This window comes from Pan troglodytes, chromosome 18, assembly GCF_028858775.2.
Source record: "Pan troglodytes isolate AG18354 chromosome 18, NHGRI_mPanTro3-v2.0_pri, whole genome shotgun sequence".
In the NCBI taxonomy this organism is placed as follows: domain Eukaryota; kingdom Metazoa; phylum Chordata; class Mammalia; order Primates; family Hominidae; genus Pan; species Pan troglodytes.
Window position 1 is genome coordinate 39,992,321 of NC_072416.2, and position 23,856 is coordinate 40,016,176.

Here is a 23,856-nt window from a genome sequence, read left to right on the forward strand (position 1 = left end):
TTCCATTCCATTCCATTCCATTCCATTTCATTGCATTCCATTGGGGTTGATTCTATTCCATTCCATTCGATTCCATTCCATTCCATTCGGGTTGACTCTATTCCATTCCATTTCATTCCATTCTATTCCATTCCATTGCATTCCATTTCATTCCATTCGAGTAGATTACTTTCTATTCCATTCCAATCCATTCCATTGCATTCCAGTTGATTCCATTCCATTCCATTCCATACCATTCCATTCCATTCCATTTGGGTTAATTAAATTCAATTCCATTCCATTCCATTTGGGGTGATTCCATTCCATTCCATTCGTTTGCTTCCATTCCATTCCAGAAGATTCCATTCCATTCCATTCCATTCTGGTTGATTCCATTCGATTCCATTCCATTCATTCCATTCTATTACATTCCATTCCTTTTGATTCCCTTCCATTCCATTCCATTCCATTCCATTCCATTCCACTCGGGTTAATTCCTTTCCATTCCAGAACATTTCTTTCCATTCCATTCCATTCCATTCCTGTTGACTCCATTCCGTTCCATTCCATTCTAGTCCCTTCCATTCCATTCTATTCCATTCCATTCGTTTTGATTCCATTCCATTCCATTCCATTCCATTCCGGTTGATTCCATTCCATTCCATTCCACTGCATTCCATTCCATTCCATTTCATTCCATTCTAGTTGATTCCCTTCCATTCCATTCCATTCTGTGTGATTCCATTCCATTCCATTCCATTCCATTGCACTCCATTCCATTCGGGTTGATTGCATTCCATTCCATTCCATTCCATTCCATTTCTTTCCATTCTATTCCATTCTATTCCATTCTATTTGCGTTGATTCCATTCCATTCCATTCCATTCCTTTCCTGTTGATTCCATTCCATTCCATTCCATTCCACTCGGGTTGATTGCATTCCATTGCATTCCATTCCGTTCCATTCCATTCCAATCAATTCCATTCCATTCTGGTTGATTCCATTCCATTCCATTCCATTCCATTCCATTGCATTCCATTCAGTTTGATTCCATTCCTTTCCATTCCATTCTAATGCATACCATTCCATTCCATTTCATTCCATTCGGGTTGATTCCATTCCATTCCATTCATTTGGATTAATTCCATTCCATTTCATTCCATTCCATTCCGTTCCATTCCACTTGGTTTAATTCCATTCCATTCAATTCCATTGCATTCCATTCGGTTGCTTCCATTCCATTCCAGAACATTCCATTCCATTCCATTCCGGTTGACTCCATTCCATTCCATTCCATTCCATTTCATTCCATTCTATTCTATTTCATTCCATTCCTTTTGATTCCATTCCATTCCATTCCATTACTTACTATTCCATTCCTTTCGGTTTGATTCCATTCCATTCCATTCCATTCCATTCCATTCCATTTCATTCTATTATATTGGGGTTGATTCCATTCCATTCCATTCCATTCCATTCCATTCGGGTTGAATCCATTCCATTACATTTCGTTCCATTCTATTCCATTCCATTGCATTCCATTTCATTCCTTTCGGGTAGATTCCTGTGTATTCCATTCCAATCCATTCCATTCCATTCCGGTTGATTCCTTTCCATTCCATTCCATTCCATTCCGTTCCATTTGGGTTAATTCCATTCCATTCCATTCCATTTCTTTCCATTTCTGTGGAGTTCATTCCATTCCATTCCATTCCATTCGGTTGCTTCCATTCCATTCCAGAACATTCCATTCCATTCCATTCCATTCCTTTCCATTCCGGTTGATTCCATTCCATTTCATTCCAGAACATTCCATTACATTCCATTCCATTCCTTTCCATTCCGGTTGATTCCATTCCATTCCATTCCATTCCATTCGGGTTGATTCCATTCCATTCCATTCCACTCCATTCCATTCCATTCCATTCCATTCAGGTAGATTCCGTTCTATTCCCTTCCATTCCATTCAATTCCATTCCATTCCGGTTGATTCCATTACATTCCATTTCAATCCATTCCATTCCGCTCCGATTGATACCAATCCATTCCATTCCATTCCATTCCTCTCTGTTTGATTCCATTCCATTCCTTTCCATTCCATTCCATTCCATTCCATTCCACTGCACTCCATTCCATTCCATTCAATTTCATTCCATTCTGGTTGATTCCATTCCATTTCATTTCATTTCATTCCATTCCATTCCATTCCATTCCATTCCATTTGGAATGAACCCATTCCATTCCATTCCATTCCATTCCATTCCATTCGCGTTGATTCCATTCCATTCCATCCCATTCCATTCCATTCCTTTGCATTCTATTCCATTCCATTCCATTCCATTCCATTCCATTCTGGTTGATTCCATTCCATTTAATTCCATTCAATTCCATTCAATTCCATTCCATTCCATTCCATTCCATTCCATTCCATTCGGGATGATTCCATTCCATTCCATTGCATTCCATTCCATTCCATTCGTGTTGATTCCATTCCTTTCCATTCCATTCCATTCCATTCCATTGCATTCCATTCAATTCCCTTCGTGTTTATTCCATTCCATTCCATAACATTCCATTCCATTCGGGTTGATTCCATTCCATTCCATTCGATTCCATTCCATTGGAATCCATTCCATTTGGCTTGACTCCATTCCATTCCATTTCATTCCATTCTATTCCATTCCATGGAATTTCATTTCATTCCATTCGGGTAGATTCCTTTCAATTCCCTTCCAATCCATTCCATTCCATTCTGGTTGATTCCGTTCCATTCCATTCCATTCCATTCCGTTCCATTTGGGTTAATTCCATTCCATTCCATTCCATTCCGTTCCATTCCATTTGGGTTTATTCCATTAGATTCCATTCCATTCCATTCCATTCGGTTGCTTCCATTCCATTCCAGAACACTCCATTCCATTCCATTCCAGTTGATACCATTCCATTCCATTCCATTCCATTCCATTCCATTCCATTCTATTTCATTCCTTTCCTTTTGATTCAGTTCCATTCCATTCCGTTAATTACTATTCCATTCCATTCGGTTTGATTTCTTTCAATTCCATTCCATTCCATTTCATTCCATTCTATTCCATTCCATTCCAGTCCATTCGGGTTGATTCCATTCCATTCCATTCCATTCCATTCCATTCCATTCCATTCCATTCTGGTTGATTCCATTTCATTCCATTACATTACATTGCATTCAATTCCAATCCATTCCATTCCATTGCATTCCATTCTATTCCATTTCATTCCATTCGGGTTGATTCCTTTCCATTCCATTCCATTCCATTCCATTCGGGTTGACTCCATTCCATTCAATTTCATTCCATTCTATTCCATTCCATTGCATTCCATTTCATTCCATTCGGGTAGATTCCTTTCTATTCCATTCCAAATCCATTCCATTCCATTCCGGTTGATTCCATTTCATTCCATTCCATTTCATTCCATTCCATTCCATTCCATTTGGGTTAATTCCATTCCATTCCATTCCATTCCATTTGGGGTGATTCCATTACATTCCATTTCACTACATTCCATTCCATTCCATTCCTTTTCATTCCATTCCATTCCATTCCATTCCATTCCATTCTTTTCCATTCTATTCCATTCTATTCGCGTTGATTCCAATCCATTCCATTCCATTCCATTCCATTCCATTCCATCCCATTCCATTCCATTCCATTCGGGTTGATTCCATTCCATTCCATTCCATTCCATTCCATTCCATTCCATTCCATTCCATTTGGGTTGATTCCACTCCATTCCATTCCATTCCACTCCATTCCATTGCATTCGGGTTGATTCCACTCCTTTTCATTCCATTCCATTCCATTCCATTCCATTCCATTCCATTCCATTCGCGTTGATTCCATTCCATTCCATTCCATTCCATTCCATTCCTTTCCTGTTGATTCCATTCCACTCCATTCCATTCCATTCCATTCAGGTTGATTGCATTCCATTGCATTCCATCCCATTCCATTCCATTCCATTCCAGTCCATTCCATTCAATTCATGTTGTTTCCATTCCATTCCATTCCATTCAATTCAATTCCATTCCATTCTATTCCATTCCATTCTGGCAGATTCCATTCCATGCCATTCCATTCCATTCCATTCGGGTTGATTCCATTCCATTCCACTCAATTCCACTCCATTCCATTCAGGTTCATTCCTTTCGATTCCGTTCCACTCCCGTTGATTCCATTCCATTCCATTGCATTCCATTCTATTCCAATCCATTCCACTTGTGTTGATTCCATTCCATTCCATTGCATTCCGTTCCATGTCATTCAGATTGGGTTGATTCCTTTCCATTCCATTAAATTCCATTTCGGTTGATTGCATTCCATTCTGTTCCATTCCATTCCATTCTATTCCATTCCATTTCGGTTGATTCCATTCCATTCCATTCAATTCCATTCCATTCCATTACATGTGGGTTGATTCCGTTCCATTCCATTCCATTCCATTCCATTCCATTCCATTCCATTTCATTTGGGTTGATTCCATTCCATTCCATTCAATTTCATTCCATTTCGGTTGATGGTATTCCATTCCATTCCATTCGATTGCATTCCATTCCAATCCATTTCATTCCATTCGTGTTGATTCCTTTCCATTCCATTCCATTCCATTCGGGTAGATTCCATTCCATTCCATTCCATTCCATTCCATTCCATTACAATCCATTGCATTCCATTGCATTCCATTCTATTCCATTTCATTCCATTTGGGTTGATTGCATTCCATTCCATTCCGTTCTATTCCATTCCATTTCATTCCATTCCATTGGGGTTGATTCCATTCCATTCCATTTGGGTTAATTCCAATCCCTTCCGTTCCATTCCATTTGGGTTGATTCCATTCCAATCCATTCCATTGCATTCGGGTTGATTCCATTCCATTCCATTCCACTCCATTCCATTCCATTCCATGCCATTCCACTCCATTCCATTCCATTCCATTCCATGGCATTCCATTCCATTCCATTCCATTCCATTGCATTCTATTCTAATCCATTTCATTCCATTCGGGTTGATTCCATTCCATTCCATTCCATTCCATTACATTACATTACATTACACAACATTGGGGTTGATTCCATTCCATTCCATTCCATTCCATTCCATTCCATTCCATTCCATTTCATTAGGATTGACTCCATTCCATTCCATTTCATTCCATTCTGGTAGATTCTGTTCCATTCCATTCTAGTACATTCTTTTTCATTCCATTCCATTCCATTCGGGTTGATTCAATTCCATTCCATTCGTTTCCATTCCATTCGAAACCATTCCATTCTGGTTGATTCCATTCCATTCCATTCCATTCCATTCCATTTGGGTTAATTCCATTGCATTCCTTTCCATTCCATTCCATTTGGGTTGATTCCATACCATTCCATTTCACCGCATTCCATTCAATTCGGTTGCTTCCATTTCATTCCAGAGCATTCCATTGCAATCCATTCCGGTTGATTCCATTCCATTCCATTCCATTCCATTCCATTCCATTCCATTACATTATATTCCATTCCATTCCTTTTGATTCCATTCCATTCCATTCCATTCCATTCGGTTTGATTGCAATCCATTCCATTCCATTCCAATGCATTCCATTCCATTCCATTCCATTCCATTCGGGTTGATTCCATTCCATTCCATTCCATTCTGGTTGATTCCATTCCATTCCAATCTATTCCATTCCATTCCATTCTATTCGCGTTGATTCCATTCCATCCCATTCCATTCCATTCCATCCCATTCCATTCCATTCCATTTGGGTTGATTCTATTCCATTCCATTCCATTCAATTCCATTCCATTCCATTCAATTCCATTCCATTCCATTACATTACATTTGGGTTGATTCCATTCCAATCCATTCTATTCGCGTTGATTCCATTCCATCCCATTCCATTCCAGTCCATCCCATTCCATTCCATTCCATTCGGGTTGATTCTATTCCATTCCATTCCATTAAATTCCATTCCATTCCATTCAATTCCATTCCATTCCATTCCATTTGGGTTGATTCCATTCCAATCCATTCCATTCCATTGCATTCGGGTTGATTCCATTCCATTCCATTCCACTCCATTCAATTCCATTCCATTCCATGGCATTCCATTCCATTCCATTCCATTCGATTGCATTCCACTGCAATCCATTTCATTCCATTCGGGTTGATTCTTTTCATTCCATTCCATTCCATTCGGGTTGATTCCATTCCATTCCATTCCATTCCATTCCATTCCATTCCATTCCATTGCATTGCATTGCATTCCATTCCATTCCATTCCATTCCATTCCATTGCATTCCATTCCATTCCATTCCATTGCATTCTATTCTATTCCATTTCATTCCATTCAGGTTGATTCCATTCCATTCCATTCCATTCCATTCCATTCCATTCCATTCCATTCCATTACATTACATTGGGGTTGATTCCAATCCATTCCATTCCATTCCATTCCATGAGGATTGACTCCATTCCATTCCATTTCATTCCATTCTATTCCATTCCATTGCATTCCATTTCATTCCATTCAAGTAGATTCCATTCTATTCCATTCCAATCCATTCCATTCCATTCGGGTTGATTCCATTCCATTCCATTCCATAACATTCCATTCCATTCCATTTGGGTTAATTCCATTCCATTCCTTTCCATTCCATTTGGGGTGATTCCATTCCATGCCATTCTATTCCATTCCATTCCATTCCATTCGTTTGCTTCCATTCCATTCCTGAACATTCCATTCCATTCCATTCCATTCCGGTTGATTCCATTCCATTCCATTCCATTCCATTCCATTCCATTCCATTCTATTCTACTCCATTCCTATTGATTGCATTCCATTCCATTCCATTCCATTCCATTCCATTCCATTCCATTCTGGTTGATTGCATTCTATTCTATTTCATTCCATTCTATTCGCGTTGATTCCATTCCATCCCATTCCATTCCATTCCATCACATTCCATTCCATTCCATTCGGGTTAACTCCATTCCATTTCATTCCATTCCATTCCATTCCATTCCATTCCATTTGGGTTGATTCCATTCCATACCATTCCATTCCATTCCATTCCATTCCATTCCATTCCATTCTATTCCATTCCATTCCATTTGGTTTAATTCCATTCCATTCCATTCCATTCCATTCCATTCCATTCTATTCCATTCCATTCGAGTTGATTCCATTCCATTCCATTCCATTCCATTCCATTCCATGCTATTGCATTCGTGTTGATTCCATTGTATTACATTCCATACCATACCATTCCATTGGGGTTGATTCGATTCCATTCCATTGCATTCCATTCCATTTCATTCTATTCTGGTATATTCCGTTCCATTCCATTCCAGTATATTCTGTTTGATTGCATTCCATTCCATTCGGATTGGTTCCATTCCAATCCATTCCAATCCATTCCATTCCATTCTGGTTGATTCCTTCCCATTCCATTTCATTCCATTCCATTCCATTTGGGTTGTTTCCATTCCATTTCAGAACAGTCCATTCCTTTCCATTCCATTCCGGTTGATTCCATTCCATTCCATTCCATTCCATTCCATTCCATTCCATTCCTTTCGGGTTGCTTCCATTCCATTCCAGAGGATTCCATTCCATTCCATTCCATTCCTTTCCTGTTGACTGCATTCCGTTCCATGCCATTCCAGTCCCTTCCATTCCATTCTATTCCATTCCATTCGTTTTGATTCCATTCCATTCCATTCCATTCCATTCTGGTTGATTCCATTCCATTCCATTCCACTGCATTCCATTCCATTCCATTTCATTCCATTCGGGTTGATTCCCTTCCATTCCATTTCATTCTGTGTGATTCCATTCCATTCCATTCCATTCCATTCCATTCCATTCCATTGCACTCCATTACATTCGGGTTGATTCCTTTCCATTCCATTCCATTCCATTCCATTCCATTCGGGTTGACTCCATTCCATTCCATTTCATTCCATACTATTCGATTCCATTGCATTCCATTTCATTCCATTCGGGTAGATTCCTGTCTATTCCATTCCAATCCATTCCATTCCATTCCAGTTGATTCCTTTCCATTCCATTCCATTCCATTCCTTTCCATTTGGTTTAATTCCATTCCACTCCATTCCATTCCATTCCATTTGGTTGGAGTTCATTCTATTCCATTCCATTCCATTCGGTTGCTTCCATTCCATTCCAGAACATTCCATTACATTCCATTCCTTTCCATTCCGGTTGATTCCATTCCATTCCATTCCAGAACATTCCATTTCATTCCATTCCATTCCTTTCCATTCCGATTGATTCCATTCCATTCCATTCCATTCCATTCCAAACCATTCCATTCCATTCGGGTTGATTCCATTCCATTCCATTCCATACCATTCCATTCCATACGGGTTGATTCCATTCCATTCCATTCCATTCAATTCCATTCGGGTTGATTCCATTCCATTCCATTCCATTCCATTCCATTCCATTCCATTCCATTCCATTCTATTCCATTCCATTCCTTTTGATTCCATTCCATTCCATTCCATTTCATTCCATTCCATTCGGTTTGATTCCATTCCTTTCCATTCCATTCCAATGCATTCCATTCCATTCCATTTCATTCCATTCGGGTTGATTCCATTCCATTCCATTCCATTCCATTCCATTCCATTCCATTCCATTCTGGTTGACTCCATTCTATTCCATTTTATTCCATTCCATTCCATTCTATTCGCGTTGATTCCATTCCATCCCATTCCATTCCATTCCATCACATTCCATTCCATTCCATTCGGGTTGACTCCATTCCATTTCATTCTATTCCATTCCATTCTGGTTGATTCCATTCTATTCCATTCTATTCCATTCCATTCCATTCTATTCGCGTTGATTCCATTCCATCCCATTCCATTCCATTCCATCACATTCCATTCCATTCCATTCGGGTTGACTCCATTCCATTTCATTCCATTCCATTCCATTCCATTTGGGTTGATTCCATTCGATACCATTCCATTCCATTCCATTTCATTCTATTCCATTACATTCCATTTGGTTTAATTCCATTCTATTCCATTTCATTCCATTCCATTCCTTTTGGGTTGATTCCATTCAATTCCATTCCATTCCATTCTGGTCGATTGCATTCCATTCCATTCCATTCCATTCCATTGCTTTCCTTTCCATTGCATTCCATTCCATTCCATTCCATTGCATTCCATTCTGGTTGATTCCATTCCATTCCATTCCATTCGTGTTGATTCCATTCCATTCCATTCCTTTCCATTCCATTCCATTCTTTTCCATTCCATTCGGGTAGATTCCATTCCATTCCATTACAATCCATTCCGTTCTATTCCATTCGTGTTGATTCAATTCCATTCCATTCCATACCATTCCATTCCATTGGGGTTGATTCCATTTCATTCCATTCCATTCCATTCGGGTTGATTCCATTCCATTCCATTCCATTCCATTTCATTCCATTCTGGTAGATTCCGTTCCATTCCATTCCAGTATATTCTGTTTCATTGCGTTCCATTGCATTCGGATTGGTTCCATTCCAATCCATTCCAATCCATTCCATTCCATTCCGGTTGATTCCTTCCCATTCCATTGCATTCCATTCCATTCCATTCGGGTTGATTCCATTCCATTTCAGAACAGCCCATTCCTTTCCATTCCATTCCATTCCATACCGGTTGATTCCATTCCTTTCCATTCCATTACATTCCATTCCACTCAGGTTGCTTCCTTTCCATTACAGAACATTCCATTCCATTCTATTCCATTCCATTCCATTCCTGTTGAGCCCTTCCGTTCCATTCCATTCCAGTCCCTTCCATTCCATTCTATTCCATTCCATTCCTTTTGATTCCCTTCCATTCCATTCCACTGCATTCCATTCCATTCCATTTCATTCCATTCGAGTTGTCTCCCTTCCATTCCATTCCATTCTGTGTGATTCCATTCCATTCCATTCCATTCCATTGCACTCCATTCCATTCGTGTTGATTCCATTCCATTCCATTCCATTCCATTCCATTCCATTCCATTCAATTCTATTCCATTCTATTCCATTCTATTTGCGTTGATTCCATTCCATTCCATTCCATTCCTTACCTGTTGATTCCATTCCATTCCATTCCATTCCATTCCATTCGGGTTGATTGCATTCCATTGCGTTCCATTCCATTCCATTCCATTCCATTCCATTCCATTCCATTACACTCCATTCCATTCAATTCGTGTTGTTTCCATTCCATTCCATTCCATTCCATTCGGGTTGACTCCATTCCATTCCATTTCATTCCATTCTAATCCATTCCTTTGCATTCCATTTCATTCCATTCGGGTAGATTCCAGTCTATTCCATTCCAATCCATTCCATTCCATTCCGGTTGATTCCATTCCATTCCATTCCATTCCATTCCGTTCCATTTGGGTTAATTCCATTCCATTCCATTCCATTCCATTCTATTTGGGTGGAGTTCATTCCATTCCATTCGGTTGCTTCCATTCCATTCCAGAACCTTGCATTCCATTCCATTACTTTCCATTCCGGTTGATTCCATTCCATTCCATTCCAGAACATTCCATTCCATTCCATTTCATTCCTTTCCATTCCGGTTGATTTCATTCCATTCCATTCCATTCCATTCCATTCCATTCTGGTTGATTCCATTCCATTCCATTCCATACCATTCCATTCAATACGGGTTGATTCCATTCCATTCCATTCCATTCCATTCGGGTTGATTCCATTGCATTCCATTCCACTCCATTCCATTCCATTCCATTCGACTCCATTCCATTCCATTCCATTCAGGTAGATTCCGTTCTATTCCCTTCCATTCCATTCCATTAAATTCCGTTCTGGTTGATTCCATTACATTCCATTTCAATCCATTCCATTGCATTCCGATTGATTTCATTCCGTTCCATTCCATTCCATTCCTCTCTTGTTGATTCCATTCCATTCCTTTCCATTTCATTCCATTCCATTCCACTGCACTCCATTCCAATCCATTCAATTTCATTCCATTCTGGTGGATTCCATTCCATTCCATTGCATTCCATTCCATTCCATTCCATTCCATTCGGAATGAATCCATTCCATTCCATTCCATTCCATTCCATTCCATTCCATTCTCGTTGATTCCATTCCATTCCACTCCATTCCATTCCATTACATTGCATTCCATTCCATTCCATTCCATTCCATTCCATTCGGTTTGATTCCATTCCATTTAATTCCATTCCATTCCATTCCATTCCATTCCATTCTATTCCATTCCATTCCATTCGATTTGATTCCATTCCATTCCATTCCATTCCATCCCATTTCTGTTGATTCCATTCCTTTCCGTTCCATTCCATTCCATTGCATTCCATTCAATTCCATTCCATTCGGGTTTATTCCATTCCATTCCATTCCATACCATTGCATTCCATTCCATTGCATTCCATTCGGATTTATTCCATTCCATTCCATTCCATACCATTCCATTCCGTTCGGGTTGATTCCATTCCATTCCATTCGAATCCATTCCATTGGAATCCATTCCATTCGGGTTGACTTCATTCCATTCCATTTCATTCCAATTTATTCCATTCCATTGCATTCCATTTCATTCCATTCGGGTAGATTCCTTTCAATTTCATTCCAATCCATTCCATTCAATTCTTGTTGATTCCATTCTATTCCATTCCATTCCATTCCATTCCATTTGGGTTGATTCCATTCCATTCCATTCCATTCGGTTGCTTCCATTCCATTCCAGAACATTCCATTCCATTCCATTCCATTCCTTTCCATTCCAGTTGATTCCATTCCATTCCATTCCAGAACATTCCATTCCATTCCATTCCATTCCTTTCCATTCCAGTTGATTCCATTCCATTCCATTCCATTCCATTCCATTCGGGTTGATTCCATTCCATTCCATTCCACTCCATTCCATTCCATTCCATTCAGGTAGATTCCGTTCTATTCCCTTCCATTCCACTCCGTTCCGGTTGATTCCATTTCATTCCCTTTCAATCCATTCCATTCCATTTCGATTGATTCCATTCCATTCCATTCCATTCCATTCCATTCCTCTCTGGTTGATTCCATTCTATTCCTTTCCATTCCATTCCATTCCATTCCATTCCATTCCACTGCACTCCATTCCATTCCATTCAATTTAATTCCATTCTGGTTGATTCCATTCCATTCCATTGCATTGCATTCCATTCCATTCCATTCCATTCCATTAAATTCGGGATGAATCCATTCCATTCCATTCCATTCCCTTCCATTCCATTCCATTCGTGTTGATTCCATTCCATTCCAATCCATTCCATTCCATTGCATTACATTCCATTCCATTCGGGTTGATTCCATTACATTTAATTCCATTCCATTCCATTCCATTCCATTCCATTCCATTCCATTCTATTCCATTCCATTCCATTTGGGTTGATTCCATTCCATTCCATTCCATTCCATTCCATTCGTGTTGATTCCATTCATTTCCATTCTGTGCCATTCCATTCCATTCCATTCCATTCCATTGTATTCGGGTTGATTCCATTCCATTAAATTCCATTCCATTCCATTCCATGGCATTCCATTCCATTCAATTCCATAGCATCCCATTCCATTGCATTTCATTCCATTCGGGTTGATTCCTTTCCATTCCATTCCATTTCATTCGGGTTGATGCCATTCCATTCCATTCCATTCCATTCCATTCCATTCCATTTCATTCCATTACATTGGGGTTGATTCCATTTCATTCCATTCCATTCCATTCCTTTCTGGTTGAATCCATTCCATTCCATTTCATTCAATTCTATTCCATTCCATTGCATTCCATTTCATTCCATTTGGGTAGATTCCTTTCTATTCCATTCCAATCCATTCCATTCCATTCCGGTTGATTCCATTCCACTCAATTCCATTCCATTCCATTCCATTCGGGTTAATTCCATTCCATTCCATTCCATTTGGGGTGATTCCATTCCATTCCATTCCATTCGGTTGCTTCCATTCCATTCCAGAACATTCCATTCCATTCCATTCCTTTCCATTCCGATTGATTCAATTCCATTCCATTCCAGAACATTCCATTCCATTCCACTCCATTCCTTTCCATTCCGGTTGATTCCATTCCATTCCATTCCATTCCATTCCATTCCATTCCATTCGGGTTGATTTCATTCCGTTCCATTCCATACTATTCCATTCCATACGGGTTGATTCCATTCCATTCCATTCCATTCCATTCGGGTTGATTCCATTCCATTCCATTCCACTCCATTCCATTATATTCCATTCAGGTAGATTCCGTTCTATTCCCTTCCCTTCCATTCCATTCCATTCAGTTCCGGTTGATTCCATTACATTCCATTTCAATCCATTCCATTCCATTCCGATTGATTCCATTCCATTCCGATTGATTCCATTCCATTCCATTCCATTCCATTCAATTCCATTCCATTCCATTCCATTCTGGTTGATTCCATTCCATTCCATTCCATACCTTTCCATTCCATTCCATTCCACTGCATTCCATTCCATTCAATTCAATTTCATTCCATTCGTGTTGATTCAATTCCAATCCATTCCATTTCATTCTGGTTGATTCCATTCCATTCCATTCCATACCTTTCCATTCCATTCCATTCCACTGCATTCCATTCCATTCAATTCAATTTCATTCCATTTGTGTTGATTCCATTCCATTCCATTCCATTCCATTCGCGTTGATTCCATTCCATTCCATTGCATTCCATTCCATTCCATTCCATTCCATTCGGGTTGATTCCAATCCATTTCATTCCATTCCATTCGGTTGCTTCCATTCCATTCCAGAACATTCCATTCCAATCCATTTCATTCCATTCGGTTGCTTCCATTCCATTCCAGAACATTCCATTCCATTCCATTCCACTCCTTTCCATTCCGGTTGATTCCATTCCATTCCATTCCAGATCATTCCATTCCATTCCATTCCATTCCTTTCCATTCCGGTTGATTCCATTCCATTCCATTCCATTGCATTCCATTCCATTCCAGTCGGCTTGATTCCATTCCATTCCATTCCATACCATTCCATTCCTTTCCGGTTGATTCCATTCCATTCCATTCCGTTCAATTCTGGTTGATTCCATACCATTCCATTCCACTCCATTCCATTCCATTCCATTCAGGTAGATTCCGTCCTATTCCCTTCCATTTCATTCCATTAAATTCCGTTCTGCTTGATTCCATTACATTCCATTTCAATCCATTCCATTGCATTCCGATTGATTTCATTCCATTCCATTCCGTTCCATTCCTCTCTTGTTGATTCCATTCCATTCCTTTCCATTCCATTCCATTCCATTCCATTCCACTGCACTCCATTCCATTCCATTCAATTTCATTCCATTCTGGTTGATTCCATTCCATTCCATTGCATTCCATTCCATTCCATTCCATTCCATTCGGGTTGATTCCAATCCATTTCATTCCATTCCATTCGGTTGCTTCCATTCCATTCCAGAACATTCCATTCCAATCCATTTCATTCCATTCGGTTGCTTCCATTCCATTCCAGAACATTCCATTCCATTCCATTCCACTCCTTTCCATTCCGGTTGATTCCATTCCATTCCATTCCAGATCATTCCATTCCATTCCATTCCATTCCATTCCATTCCGGTGGATTCCATTCCGTTCCATTCCATTCCACTCCATTCCATTCATTCCATTCTATTCCATTCCATTCCTTTTGATTCCGTTCCATTCCATTCCATTCCATTCCATTCGGTTTCATTCCATTCCTTTCCATTCCTTTCCAATGCATTCCATCACATTCCATTTCATTCCATTCGGGTTGATTCCATTCCATTCCATTCCATTCCATTCCATGTCATTCTGGTTGATTCCATTCTATTCCATTCTATTCCATTCCATTCCATTCTATTCACGTTGATTCCATTCCATCCCATTCCATTCCATTCCATCACATTCCATTCCATTCCATTCGGGTTGAGTCCATTCCATTTCATTCCATTCCATTCCATTCCATTCCATTCCATTTGGGTTGATTCCATTCCATATCATTCCATTCCATTCAATTCCATTCCATTCCATTCCATTCCGGTTGATTCCATTCCATTCCATTCCATTCCATTCCATTCCATTCCACTCGGATTTCTTCCTTTCCATTCCAGAACATTCCTTTCCATTCCATTCCATTCCATTCCTGTTGACTCCATTCCATTCCATTCCATTCCAGTCCCTTCCATTCCATTCTAATCCATTCCATTCGTTTTGATTCCATTCCATTCCATTCCATTCCATTCCATTCCGGTTGATTCCATTCCATTCCATTCCACTGCATTCCATTCCATTCCATTTCATTCCATTCGAGTTGATTCCCTTCCATTCCATTCTGTGTGATTCTATTCCATTCCATTCCATTCCATTGCACTTCATTCCATTAGGGTTGTTTCCATTCCATTCCATTCCATTCCATTTCATTCCATTCTATTCCATTCTATTAGATTCTATTTGCGTTGATTCCATTCCATTCCATTCCATTCCATTCCATTCCTTTCCTGTTGATTCCATTCCATTCCATTCCATTCCATTCCGGTTGATTGCATTCCATTGCATTCCATTCCATTCCATTCCATTCCAATCCATTCCATTCAATTCGTGTTGTTTCCATTCCATTCCATTCCATTCCATTCGGGTTGACTCCATTCCCTTCCATTTCATTCCATTCTATTCCATTTCATTGCATTCCATTTCATTCCATTCGAGTTGATTCCTTTCTATTCCATTCCAAACCATTCCACTCCATTCCGGTTTATTCCATTCCATTCCATTCCATTCCATTCCATTCTATTCCATTCCATTCCTTTTGATTCCATTCCATTCCATTCCATTCCATTCAGTTTGATTCCATTCCTTTCTATTCCATTCCAATGCACTCCATTCCATTCCATTTCATTCCATTCGGGTTGATTCCATTCCACTCCATTCCATTCCATTCCATTCCATTCCATTCTGGTTGATTTCATTCTATTCCATTCTCTTCCATTCCATTCCATTCTATTCGCGTTGATTCCATTCCATCCCATTCCATTCCATTCCATCACATTCCATTCAATTCCATTCCGGTTGACTCCATTCCATTCCATTCAATTCCATTCCATTCCATTTGGTTTGATTCCATAACATTCCATTCCGTTCCATTCAATTCGATTGCTTCCATTCCATTCCAGAACATTCCATTGCAATCCATTCCGGTTGATTCCATTCCATTCCTTTCCATTACATAACATTCCATTCCATTCCATTCCTTTTGATTCCATTCCATTCCATTCCATTCCATTCCATTCCATTCGGTTTGATTCCATTCCATTCCATTCCAATGCATTCCATTCCATTTAATTTCATTCCATTCGGGTTGATTCCATTCCATTCTGGTTGATTCCATTCCATTCCATTCTATTCCATTCCTTTCCATTCTATTCGCGTTGATTCCATTCCATCCCATTTCATTCCTTTCCATTCCATCCCATTCGGGTTGATTCCATTCCATTCCATTCCATTCCATTCCATTTGTGTTCATTCCATTCCATTCCATTCCATTCCATTCCATTCCATTCCATTCCATTGCATTCGTGTTGATTCCATTCCATTCCATTCCACCCAATTCCATTCCATTCCATTCCATTCCATGGCATTCCATTCCATTCCATTCCATTCGATTGCATTCCATTCAACCCCATTTCATTCCATTCGGGTTGATTCCTTTCCATTCCATTCCATTCCGTTCGAGTTGATTCCATTCCATTCCATTCCATTCCATTCCATTCCATTCCATTCCATTCCATTCCATTGCATTCCATTCCATTCCATTCCATTCCATTCGGGTTGATTCCATTCCATTCCATTCCATTCCATTCCATTTCATTGCATTCCATTGGGGTTGATTCTATTCCATTCCATTCGATTCCATTCCATTCCATTCGGGTTGACTCTATTCCATTCCATTTCATTCCATTCTATTCCATTCCATTGCATTCCATTTCATTCCATTCGAGTAGATTACTTTCTATTCCATTCCAATCCATTCCATTGCATTCCAGTTGATTCCATTCCATTCCATTCCATACCATTCCATTCCATTCCATTTGGGTTAATTAAATTCAATTCCATTCCATTCCATTTGGGGTGATTCCATTCCATTCCATTCGTTTGCTTCCATTCCATTCCAGAAGATTCCATTCCATTCCATTCCATTCTGGTTGATTCCATTCGATTCCATTCCATTCATTCCATTCTATTACATTCCATTCCTTTTGATTCCCTTCCATTCCATTCCATTCCATTCCATTCCATTCCACTCGGGTTAATTCCTTTCCATTCCAGAACATTTCTTTCCATTCCATTCCATTCCATTCCTGTTGACTCCATTCCGTTCCATTCCATTCTAGTCCCTTCCATTCCATTCTATTCCATTCCATTCGTTTTGATTCCATTCCATTCCATTCCATTCCATTCCGGTTGATTCCATTCCATTCCATTCCACTGCATTCCATTCCATTCCATTTCATTCCATTCTAGTTGATTCCCTTCCATTCCATTCCATTCTGTGTGATTCCATTCCATTCCATTCCATTCCATTGCACTCCATTCCATTCGGGTTGATTGCATTCCATTCCATTCCATTCCATTCCATTTCTTTCCATTCTATTCCATTCTATTCCATTCTATTTGCGTTGATTCCATTCCATTCCATTCCATTCCTTTCCTGTTGATTCCATTCCATTCCATTCCATTCCATTCCATTCCACTCGGGTTGATTGCATTCCATTGCATTCCATTCCGTTCCATTCCATTCCAATCAATTCCATTCCATTCTGGTTGATTCCATTCCATTCCATTCCATTCCATTCCATTGCATTCCATTCAGTTTGATTCCATTCCTTTCCATTCCATTCTAATGCATACCATTCCATTCCATTTCATTCCATTCGGGTTGATTCCATTCCATTCCATTCATTTGGATTAATTCCATTCCATTTCATTCCATTCCATTCCGTTCCATTCCACTTGGTTTAATTCCATTCCATTCAATTCCATTGCATTCCATTCGGTTGCTTCCATTCCATTCCAGAACATTCCATTCCATTCCATTCCGGTTGACTCCATTCCATTCCATTCCATTCCATTCCATTTCATTCCATTCTATTCTATTTCATTCCATTCCTTTTGATTCCATTCCATTCCATTCCATTACTTACTATTCCATTCCTTTCGGTTTGATTCCATTCCATTCCATTCCATTCCATTCCATTCCATTTCATTCTATTATATTGGGGTTGATTCCATTCCATTCCATTCCATTCCATTCCATTCGGGTTGAATCCATTCCATTCCATTTCGTTCCATTCTATTCCATTCCATTGCATTCCATTTCATTCCTTTCGGGTAGATTCCTGTGTATTCCATTCCAATCCATTCCATTCCATTCCGGTTGATTCCTTTCCATTCCATTCCATTCCATTCCGTTCCATTTGGGTTAATTCCATTCCATTCCATTCCATTTCTTTCCATTTCTGTGGAGTTCATTCCATTCCATTCCATTCCATTCGGTTGCTTCCATTCCATTCCAGAACATTCCATTCCATTCCATTCCATTCCTTTCCATTCCGGTTGATTCCATTCCATTTCATTCCAGAACATTCCATTACATTCCATTCCATTCCTTTCCATTCCGGTTGATTCCATTCCATTCCATTCCATTCCATTCGGGTTGATTCCATTCCATTCCATTCCACTCCATTCCATTCCATTCCATTCCATTCAGGTAGATTCCGTTCTATTCCCTTCCATTCCATTCAATTCCATTCCATTCCGGTTGATTCCATTACATTCCATTTCAATCCATTCCATTCCGCTCCGATTGATACCAATCCATTCCATTCCATTCCATTCCTCTCTGTTTGATTCCATTCCATTCCTTTCCATTCCATTCCATTCCATTCCACTGCACTCCATTCCATTCCATTCAATTTCATTCCATTCTGGTTGATTCCATTCCATTTCATTTCATTTCATTCCATTCCATTCCATTCCATTCCATTCCATTTGGAATGAACCCATTCCATTCCATTCCATTCCATTCCATTCCATTCGCGTTGATTCCATTCCATTCCATCCCATTCCATTCCATTCCTTTGCATTCTATTCCATTCCATTCCATTCCATTCCATTCCATTCTGGTTGATTCCATTCCATTTAATTCCATTCAATTCCATTCAATTCCATTCCATTCCATTCCATTCCATTCCATTCCATTCGGGATGATTCCATTCCATTCCATTGCATTCCATTCCATTCCATTCGTGTTGATTCCATTCCTTTCCATTCCATTCCATTCCATTCCATTGCATTCCATTCAATTCCCTTCGTGTTTATTCCATTCCATTCCATAACATTCCATTCCATTCGGGTTGATTCCATTCCATTCCATTCGATTCCATTCCATTGGAATCCATTCCATTTGGCTTGACTCCATTCCATTCCATTTCATTCCATTCTATTCCATTCCATGGAATTTCATTTCATTCCATTCGGGTAGATTCCTTTCAATTCCCTTCCAATCCATTCCATTCCATTCTGGTTGATTCCGTTCCATTCCATTCCATTCCATTCCGCTCCATTTGGGTTAATTCCATTCCATTCCATTCCATTCCGTTCCATTCCATTTGGGTTTATTCCATTAGATTCCATTCCATTCCATTCCATTCGGTTGCTTCCATTCCATTCCAGAACACTCCATTCCATTCCATTCCAGTTGATACCATTCCATTCCATTCCATTCCATTCCATTCCATTCCATTCCATTCTATTTCATTCCTTTCCTTTTGATTCAGTTCCATTCCATTCCGTTAATTACTATTCCATTCCATTCGGTTTGATTTCTTTCAATTCCATTCCATTCCATTTCATTCCATTCTATTCCATTCCATTCCAGTCCATTCGGGTTGATTCCATTCCATTCCATTCCATTCCATTCCATTCCATTCCATTCCATTCTGGTTGATTCCATTTCATTCCATTACATTACATTGCATTCAATTCCAATCCATTCCATTCCATTGCATTCCATTCTATTCCATTTCATTCCATTCGGGTTGATTCCTTTCCATTCCATTCCATTCCATTCCATTCCATTCGGGTTGACTCCATTCCATTCAATTTCATTCCATTCTATTCCATTCCATTGCATTCCATTTCATTCCATTCGGGTAGATTCCTTTCTATTCCATTCCAAATCCATTCCATTCCATTCCGGTTGATTCCATTTCATTCCATTCCATTTCATTCCATTCCATTCCATTCCATTTGGGTTAATTCCATTCCATTCCATTCCATTCCATTTGGGGTGATTCCATTACATTCCATTTCACTACATTCCATTCCATTCCATTCCTTTTCATTCCATTCCATTCCATTCCATTCCATTCCATTCTTTTCCATTCTATTCCATTCTATTCGCGTTGATTCCAATCCATTCCATTCCATTCCATTCCATTCCATCCCATTCCATTCCATTCCATTCGGTTTGATTCCATTCCATTCCATTCCATTCCATTCCATTCCATTTGGGTTGATTCCACTCCATTCCATTCCATTCCACTCCATTCCATTGCATTCGGGTTGATTCCACTCCTTTTCATTCCATTCCATTCCATTCCATTCCATTCCATTCGCGTTGATTCCATTCCATTCCATTCCATTCCATTCCATTCCTTTCCTGTTGATTCCATTCCACTCCATTCCATTCCATTCCATTCAGGTTGATTGCATTCCATTGCATTCCATCCCATTCCATTCCATTCCATTCCAGTCCATTCCATTCAATTCATGTTGTTTCCATTCCATTCCATTCCATTCAATTCAATTCCATTCCATTCTATTCCATTCCATTCTGGCAGATTCCATTCCATGCCATTCCATTCCATTCCATTCGGGTTGATTCCATTCCATTCCACTCAATTCCACTCCATTCCATTCAGGTTCATTCCTTTCGATTCCGTTCCACTCCCGTTGATTCCATTCCATTCCATTGCATTCCATTCTATTCCAATCCATTCCACTTGTGTTGATTCCATTCCATTCCATTGCATTCCGTTCCATGTCATTCAGATTGGGTTGATTCCTTTCCATTCCATTAAATTCCATTTCGGTTGATTGCATTCCATTCTGTTCCATTCCATTCCATTCTATTCCATTCCATTTCGGTTGATTCCATTCCATTCCATTCAATTCCATTCCATTCCATTACATGTGGGTTGATTCCGTTCCATTCCATTCCATTCCATTCCATTCCATTCCATTTCATTTGGGTTGATTCCATTCCATTCCATTCAATTTCATTCCATTTCGGTTGATGGTATTCCATTCCATTCCATTCGATTGCATTCCATTCCAATCCATTTCATTCCATTCGTGTTGATTCCTTTCCATTCCATTCCATTCCATTCGGGTAGATTCCATTCCATTCCATTCCATTCCATTCCATTCCATTACAATCCATTGCATTCCATTCTATTCCATTTCATTCCATTTGGGTTGATTGCATTCCATTCCATTCCGTTCTATTCCATTCCATTTCATTCCATTCCATTGGGGTTGATTCCATTCCATTCCATTTGGGTTAATTCCAATCCCTTCCGTTCCATTCCATTTGGGTTGATTCCATTCCAATCCATTCCATTGCATTCGGGTTGATTCCATTCCATTCCATTCCACTCCATTCCATTCCATTCCATGCCATTCCACTCCATTCCATTCCATTCCATTCCATGGCATTCCATTCCATTCCATTCCATTCCATTGCATTCTATTCTAATCCATTTCATTCCATTCGGGTTGATTCCATTCCATTCCATTCCATTACATTACATTACATTACATTACACAACATTGGGGTTGATTCCATTCCATTCCATTCCATTCCATTCCATTCCATTCCATTCCATTTCATTAGGATTGACTCCATTCCATTCCATTTCATTCCATTCTGGTAGATTCTGTTCCATTCCATTCTAGTACATTCTTTTTCATTCCATTCCATTCCATTCGTTTCCATTCCATTCGAAACCATTCCATTCTGGTTGATTCCATTCCATTCCATTCCATTCCATTCCATTTGGGTTAATTCCATTGCATTCCTTTCCATTCCATTCCATTTGGGTTGATTCCATACCATTCCATTTCACCGCATTCCATTCAATTCGGTTGCTTCCATTTCATTCCAGAGCATTCCATTGCAATCCATTCCGGTTGATTCCATTCCATTCCATTCCATTCCATTCCATTCCATTCCATTACATTATATTCCATTCCATTCCTTTTGATTCCATTCCATTCCATTCCATTCCATTCGGTTTGATTGCAATCCATTCCATTCCATTCCAATGCATTCCATTCCATTCCATTCCATTCCATTCGGGTTGATTCCATTCCATTCCATTCCATTCTGGTTGATTCCATTCCATTCCAATCTATTCCATTCCATTCCATTCTATTCGCGTTGATTGCATTCCATCCCATTCCATTCCATTCCATCCCATTCCATTCCATTCCATTTGGGTTGATTCTATTCCATTCCATTCCATTCAATTCCATTCCATTCCATTCAATTCCATTCCATTCCATTACATTACATTTGGGTTGATTCCATTCCAATCCATTCTATTCGCGTTGATTCCATTCCATCCCATTCCATTCCAGTCCATCCCATTCCATTCCATTCCATTCGGGTTGATTCTCTTCCATTCCATTCCATTAAATTCCATTCCATTCCATTCAATTCCATTCCATTCCATTCCATTTTGGTTGATTCCATTCCAATCCATTCCATTCCATTGCATTCGGGTTGATTCCATTCCATTCCATTCCACTCCATTCAATTCCATTCCATTCCATGGCATTCCATTCCATTCCATTCCATTCGATTGCATTCCACTGCAATCCATTTCATTCCATTCGGGTTGATTCTTTTCATTCCATTCCATTCCATTCGGGTTGATTCCATTCCATTCCATTCCATTCCATTCCATTCCATTCCATTCCATTGCATTGCATTGCATTCCATTCCATTCCATTCCATTCCATTCCATTGCATTCCATTCCATTCCATTCCATTGCATTCTATTCTATTCCATTTCATTCCATTCAGGTTGATTCCATTCCATTCCATTCCATTCCATTCCATTCCATTACATTACATTACATTGGGGTTGATTCCAATCCATTCCATTCCATTCCATTCCATGAGGATTGACTCCATTCCATTCCATTTCATTCCATTCTATTCCATTCCATTGCATTCCATTTCATTCCATTCAAGTAGATTCCATTCTATTCCATTCCAATCCATTCCATTCCATTCGGGTTGATTCCATTCCATTCCATTCCATAACATTCCATTCCATTCCATTTGGGTTAATTCCATTCCATTCCTTTCCATTCCATTTGGGGTGATTCCATTCCATGCCATTCTATTCCATTCCATTCCATTCGTTTGCTTCCATTCCATTCCTGAACATTCCATTCCATTCCATTCCATTCCGGTTGATTCCATTCCATTCCATTCCATTCCATTCCATTCCATTCCATTCTATTCTACTCCATTCCTATTGATTGCATTCCATTCCATTCCATTCCATTCCATTCCATTCCATTCTGGTTGATTGCATTCTATTCTATTTCATTCCATTCTATTCGCGTTGATTCCATTCCATCCCATTCCATTCCATTCCATCACATTCCATTCCATTCCATTCGGGTTAATTC